The sequence below is a fragment of the Rhinoderma darwinii genome, chromosome 4, assembly GCF_050947455.1.
Source record: "Rhinoderma darwinii isolate aRhiDar2 chromosome 4, aRhiDar2.hap1, whole genome shotgun sequence".
Taxonomy (NCBI): Eukaryota; Metazoa; Chordata; class Amphibia; order Anura; family Rhinodermatidae; genus Rhinoderma; species Rhinoderma darwinii.
In genome coordinates, this window is record NC_134690.1 from 235013172 (window position 1) to 235021029 (window position 7858).

At 42.0% G+C, this 7858-nt stretch overlaps 1 pseudogene; it reads left to right on the plus strand.

Moving 5' to 3' along the window:
* Positions 1-1134: 1134 nt before the first annotated feature.
* Positions 1135-1233, plus strand: LOC142646547 (U6 spliceosomal RNA; annotated as a pseudogene).
* Positions 1234-7858: the final 6625 nt, after the last annotated feature.

Below are 7858 nucleotides of genomic sequence, written 5' to 3' on the forward strand. Positions count from 1 at the left end.
CTGGATAAAGTTCCTGGCGTGAGTGTTTGTTGGAACACTCATCTAAAATTCAGTCTAATATATTTTGAGCCATTGACTTCCACGACATGTTATTCAATGAAGCTATTCACATGGGCATATAAAATACGTGCATGTTTTAAAAATGCAGCATGCACTACTTTCATCTGTATTGCGGATGGAAAACGCCCATTGAAGTCTATGGAGAGTGATTAAAATACAGATGCATCCGTATTTGGTCCTTCTTTTAATCCGTATGTGATGCGTATTGCATCCGTTTTTCAAAGGGACTGTCTTATGTTATTCAATTTTCTCCCGGGAAGACAGAATACGGGTCTGTAATACTGATGAAATACTGACGACACATTGCACTACCGGACGAAGGCCTCTTTCAGCCGGCTCCCTGCGGCGCGTCATCTGTGACGCTCGTTCAGTGGGTTGTCCCAGTTGACGAGGCATATTACTGATGCAATATCATCCATAATAGCTCCGTATTACAGGTCCATGTTACGGATGTTCAAATATGCTGGTCTGAGAGAGGCCTTAGGTTGTTTGTAAGAGTCACAATTTCCTATGAATTGTTAGAGAGATATGAGGGAATTGCTCTATGTGGAGCTTTTAGAAACCAATGGACTTGCAGAGGGACCTTCTGCTTTGTCCTACTCTGATGTATACAATCCTATCAGTATCTTCCATCCTGAATAAAAGTGTATAGCATGGGCCTGCGGTCATTTGTGCATAAAGCTTTGAATACTACTGCAGGTGTTTTGCAAACTACGTAAATCTTTAAAGTGAATGCATAAATAAATAGAATTGATGTTAAATTCCTGGGAGACAATTAATACAAAGTTATTATAAACATTAGAATATGAAGAACATTTGTTATAACAAATTATAACACAAATATATTTGCTCGTATCACTTCTATTCATATTGGACTAAATATAGCATAGGTTTATAAAACATAAAATATTTGGTATGATTTTTGTGAGCAAAAATAAAATGCAACTTCTATTAGAGAGGTAGCTAGGATCAAAAGTGAAAATCCCAAGACATAACTTTTCATGCTATCTTCCAGCTCAATTCAGCAGAACAGCTCTGTATGGTTAATGTAAAACAGGCGTGATCCCTATTGTGCTAGCTCCTGCTGTACATACACCAAGTGGAGCAATACAGAGATTAGCATGGCGCCTGGGCAAGAATGATACGGAAATTTGTGAAGCTTTCCTTCTTTCTTTCCATTATTATTCCAGGCTGAAAAATTCACTGGGTGTAAAGCAGCCTGGTCTCTTCTCAATCTCTTCTTGGCAATGTCACACACACTGTTTATTTATGACTATCAATCTAGCAACATTATACAGATTGCTAGATCATTTGTTCTACTGCAGCTAGGGCTATGGTATTTAGTGATATTCTGGAAGATATTACATTTTGGACTTTTAGGATTCTTTTGACTGAACTCAGGTAGTAGTAGATCTTGCGTATACATTGCTATATTACTCACAGATGTCCGACAAATTCTACAAGGAGTCTGGGTTCTTTTAATACACAAAAATGTCCCCATACATATAAAATGTGAAAAGGCATTTTTAAACCCTTCTCGCTCCTGGATGTACTATTAGCTCATGATGAGCGCTCCATGACCTAATAGTACGTCACGGGTCTAAGGGCCATTCTGGCCCCCCTCCCGGCACATACAGGAGCTGTGACATCTGCTGTTTCGTACAGCAGTTGCTGCAGGTCCTTCAGCTGGGACCGATCGCGGTGGTCCCCGCTGATTAACCCAATAGAATATGCGTTCAATAGCGATCGCGGCTTCTTACGGGTTAAAACACCGTAAACGTCCCGCAGTAGGATCGCGGGCACCGATCGGTGCTATGGCAAGCGGAGGCCTAACAATGGCGTCCGGCTTTGCCATCTACGGAAGCCTAGTGGGTCCTAACAAAGTCAGGACCCATTTTGCTTGCTGTCAGTGAGTAGCTGACAGCTCTAATACACTGCACTATGCATGTAGTTCAGTGTATTATAATTTTGATCAGGGCCTTCTGCCCTCAAGTCCCCTAGTGGTACAAAATAAAAAGTAACCAAAAAGTTGTATAAAAAATAAAAAAATGTATGTTTCAAAATAAAAATCCCCCTTTTTTTTTAGATCAGTCCTTTATTATTAAAAAAATGTAAATAAATAAATAAACTATACATAATTGGTATTGCCGCCTCTGTAATGGCCTGAACTACCAAAGTATTTCATTATTTATCCCGTGCGGTGAATGCCGTAAAAGAAAATAATAATAAACCATACCAAAAACACTATTTTTTGGTCACTTCACCTCCCAAAAAATTGAATAAAAAGAGATCAAAAAGTCGCATGTACCCAAAAATGGTACAGATCAAAAAACAAGCTGTCATGCAACTTTCTTGATGGAAAAATAAAAAAGTTATGGCGACACAAAAAGTAAATGATTTTTTATAAAAAGTATTTTATTCTGCTAACGCCATGAGACATAAAAAACTATAAACATATGGTATCGCTGTAATCGTATCGAACCGCAGAATAAAGTGAATATGTCATTTATAGAGCACTGTGAACGCTGTAAAAAAAAGGAACAAAAAACAATAGTAGAATTGCTGTCATTTTAGTCACAAGCCTCTTAAAAAATAGAATAAAAACTGATCAAAAAGTTGCATGCATCCCATGATAACTACAATTAATTTCTCAAGGAGTCTAGTTTCCAAAATGGGGTCACTTTTAAGGGGTTTTCCCTGTACTGGTACCTCAGAAGCTCTGCAAATATGACTTGGTGCCCAGAAACCAATCCAGCAAAAACTACATGTCAAATAGCACTCCTGCCTTTCTGAGCTGAGTTTATGACTACATATGGGGTAATCGGGAGAAATTGCTTTTCAAATATTGGGGTTTTTTCTCCTTCATTCCTTGTAGAAATTAAAAATGTGTACCTTTTATCGGGAAAATATGTAATTTTCAATTGCACAGCCTAATTCCACAAAATGCAGCAAAACATCTGTGGGGTCTAAATGCCTACTACACCCCTAGAAAAATTCCTTAAAGGGAATGTGTCGAAAATTAAACCTTTTTTTTTAAGTGTCGTTATTTATTTCTATTATATTTTTTACGTTTTTTGCTGTATTTATTTATTTTTTCCATAAATGGTGGAAAGTATTAAAAATGTAATAATAATTTGACATGTTTTCTAATGTTGGCCACCAGGGGGAGCACTTCCCAGAATTACAGCAAGGTGAATAAGGCAAAGCAACCTGACTCACAGCTGCTGTAAATGTGGGAGGGTACCTCACCCCCCCTCTCACAAGCCAGGAAAAGGTGTCTTCAAATTGCTAAGCAGTGTCCGGCAGCCATATTGGGTGTGATTCTGCAGCTGGAAGAAGTTATAGGACACACCAAAAGGCTAAGGGTATGTTTACACGCTTACTAAACGAAGGGAAAACAACTCCTGATTTTCAGCCATTTTTTAATCAAACTCGCGTTTTTTAACGGCCGTTTTTGGAGCTGTTTTTCTATAAAGTCAATGAAAAACGGCTCCAAAAACGTCCCAAATAGTGATGTGCACTTCATTTTGGTCGGGCGTCTTTTTACTTGCCGTTTTTGGAAAACTACCACGTAAAAAACGCCCTGTCGGAACAGAACGCCGTATTTCCCATTGAAACCAATGGGCAGATGCTTGTAGGCGTTCTGCTTCCGATTTTTCAGCTGAAAACATTGTGTGTGAACATACCCTTAGGGTATGTGCACACGCTAACTGCATTTACGTCTGAAATGACGGAGCTGTTTTCAGGAGAAACAGCTCCGTCATTTCAGACGTAATTGCTCGTACTCGCGTTTTGCGAGGCGTCAATTACGGACGTAATTTGGAGCTGTTCTTCATTGAATTCAATGAAAAACGGCTCAAATTACGTCCCAAGAAGTGTCCTGCACTTCTTTGCCGAGGCTGTTATTTTACGCGCCGTCTTTTGACAGCGACGCGTAAAATTACAGGTCGTCGGCACAGTACGTCGGCAAACCCATTCAAATGAATGGGCAGATGTTTGCCAACGTATTGGAGCCGTCTTTTCAGGCGTAAATCGAGGCGTAAAACGCCTCGTTTACGCCTGAAAATAGGTCGTGTGGACCAAGCCTTAGAATGATGAAAGTGAAGCGAATTACTTTTCAGTTGACCGGTTCACACGCCGTGTATTTGACATGTTTTTCTTTGCAAATTTTACGTGCAGAAAAACACATAAAAAACCGCTTGATTACACTTGATTTTGCGTGTTTGGGGGATTTGTGTGTGTGTGTGGGGGGGGGGGGGGGTTGCTCGCCGCTGATTCTTCAAAACAGCTGATAAGCGGCTATGAGGTATCAGCGGCGCCCGTGCACACTCCGCTCTGCCACACACACACGAGAAAAGTCTTAAAGGGGTTATCCAGGAAAACATGGCGCCGCACCTCTCCTCAGGTCGTGTGTTGTATTACAGCTCTGTCCTATTCACTTCAATGGAGGTGAACTGCAATACCAGACACAACCTGAGGACAGGTGCGGCGCTGTGTCTCCAATCTGGACACCCCTTCTGTCCTGAGATGACTCGACGTGGGAGGCGGGAGTCAGAGCCACCCACCGCCATCACTGCAGACAGAACCACACAACTACGGCATGAGGGCAGGGCTTGTCCTGAGTGCACTGTCTCTTGTTATGGACAGATTTATAGTCACATGAACCCCGTCTGATGAATCGGTAACCTAGGTCCGATCGCATGACAGAGGGGGATCACCAAAAACCCTGTGCACCCTCAGCCCGTCCATCCAGCCCTTTCCTGGTTATATCTGCGTCTGGGAAAGCTGGGTGACCACCATTACCCCTCCTACTGGAGTGTTTAGGGATGTGACTAATGAACCTCTCACACTCCAGTGGAAGGGGTAATGGTGGTCACCCAGCTTTCCCAGACCCCTGAACGGTAAATCTCTCTGGTTGGGCTGAGACTGTTTGGGAATGTGACTAATGAACCTCTCAGTCTCAGCACAACTAGGGAGATTTATCGTTCAGGGGTCTGGGAAAGCTGGGTGACCACCATTACTCCTACTGGAGTGTGTTTGGGGATGTGACTAATGAACCTCTCACACTCCAGTGGGAGGGGTAATGGTGGTCACCCAGCTTTCCCAGACCCCTGAACGGTAAATCTCTCTAGTTGTGCTGAGACTGTTTGGGAATGTGACTAATGAACCTCTCAGTCTCAGCACAATTGGAGAGATTTATCGTTCAGGGGTCTGGGAAAGCTGGGTGACTACCATTACCCCTCCTACTGGAGTGTGTTTGGGGATGTGACTAATGAACCTCTCACACTCCAGTAGGAGGGGTAATGGTGGTCACCCAGCTTTCCCAGACCCCTGAACGATAAATCTCTCTAATTGTGCTGAGACTGAGAGGTTCATTAGTCACATCCCCAAACAGTCTCAGCACAACTAGAGATTTATCATTCAGGGCTTACCCAGTACAGTTGCATCATGTGTCCTTCACACAAGGGGGGGGCATTAGGGGGGGGGGCGTCGGGGGGGGCGTCGGGGGTCACGAGAGCGGCGGTCTGTGAGATAGAGAGTGGAACATACAGAGACACAGACCTTACCTGCAGTGCAGCTGCTCTTCAAGATGGCGCCTGCTCTCTCCCTGCAAACAGCTGCTCTGCTCTGTGTGACTCTGACCTGCGTCTGCGCAGTACAGAGCCAGAGAGCAAAGTCAATGGAACGGCTCCCGTTCATTGACTCCTATGCACTGTAGCTGCCGTATTCCATCTCAGTATGTGTCGTTAATCGACGCATACAGAGATGAAAAACAAAATGGCAGCCCCCATAGTGAAGTAAAAGTTAGAAAAAATAAAAAAGTAAAACACAAACACACAAATAAATAAAATGTATTTTAATAACATACTAAAAGCAATATTATATAAAAAAAAATATTTTTCGCAACACCCGTCCTTTAAGGGGTGCAGTTTGCCAAATGGGGTCACTTTTGGGGGGTTTTCACTGTTTTGGCATCACAAGACTTGACATGGTGCCTAAAATATATTCTAATAAAAAGGATGCCTAAAAATCCTCTAGGTGCTCCTTTGCTTCTGAGGCCTGTGCTTCAGTACATTACCACACTAGGCCCACATGTGGGATATTTCTAAAAACTGAAGAAAATGGCAATACATTTTGTGTTGCATTACTTTGGTAAAACCTTCCGTTTTACAGAAAAAAATGGATCACAAAGGATTTTCTGTTTAAAAAATAAAATTTGTAAAATTTCACATCTACTTTGCTTTAAATTCCTGTGAAATGCCTAAAGGGTTAAGAAACTTTCTGAATGATGTTTCGAATTCTTTGAAGGGTCTAGGTTTTAAAATTGGGTGTTTCATTGGGGTTTCTAATATGTAGGCCCCTCAAAGCTACTTCAGAACTGAACTGGTAACTAAAAAATTTTTTTTCAAAATTTACTTCAAAATATGAGAAATTGCTGCTTATGTTCTAAGCCTAAGTAACGTCCTAGAAAAATAAAAGAATGTTCAAAAATTATGCAACATATGGTAGACATATGGAAAATGTTAACTAGTATCTATTTTGTGTGGAATTACTATCTGACTTACAAACATATACATTTAAAATCAGAAAAATTCTATTATTTCCAAATTTTCTCGAAATTGTAATACTTCAAACTAATTTTACCACTAACATAAAGTACAATATGTCACAAGAAAAAAATCACAGAATCGCTTGGATAGGTATAGGCATTGCAGAGTTATTAGTACATAAAGTGACACATGTTAGATTTGAAAAATGTGCTCTGAGCCTTAAGGCCAAAACTGGGCTGCGTCATTAAGGAGTTAAAACACCACAGTTGGGGGGCATGGCTTGCGCACTGAATGAGATGGCCGCATGAATATAGAGCACCGAGTGTAATAAGGATTATCCGCTGACATTTATACTTATTTGGAGTATTGGCAGTCTTCTTCATCAAGACTCTTAATCCTAAGGCATCAGGGATCACTCCCAAAGGATTATCGCAGTATTTCTGAGTGACCGACGACTCGAGGAGGCCCTGACATCGAGGTCCCCGCCCGGTCTACCTGCTCTCTCCAGTTTGCCTACTCCCCTCCGGACACTTCCATCTCGCAGTGAGTGTACTGACTGAACACCTTGCCGGTGTTCCGGCTCATCCTCTTCTTTTACTCCTGGTTGTGGGAGATATTGCTGAGAGTCGCGAGGGCGTTTAGGCCTAAGCCACGGCCTAGATTTACGATAGGGTGTAGTGCTGCACACGACCTACCTGCTTCCCTCCGACTCCTAGTATTTGACGAATGCATCACATCCTGACGCCTTTTTTGCCACTAATCTTTTGAACAGAGGATACGACAGAGAGGCGGACATAGTGGCCTAACTACAAAGATAAGACACGGCCAGTATAGTCGGGTGTGCGTCATAGTAGCCAAAACACTCTAAGAGATAATCCATATTCCTGAGGACTCCTTGATAGCGGTCTTCTTGATATCACAGATTCATTTCTGGACACAACAATACCAGACTCATCTTCCTTCTTTTAATTTGACGGGTGATGTAATGGCCCTATTCTAAATACCCTGGATTAGAGGGAAAGGGGACATAGCTTTACAGACAACTAAGTGTGATTTGATTTATACTTACTATGGTAAAGGGTAATAAACAAGAGGGCTGTGGCACACCGAAACAACAGAATAAAGCACAGACAGACATTGATAAATTCCTCAGAAAAATATCCCCGGCATCCAAAAGGGATAATTGTAAAGCTGCATCTACTCAGCCTTCTCAACCGGATCAAACAGACTCCTCAGGCGAAAGTTCG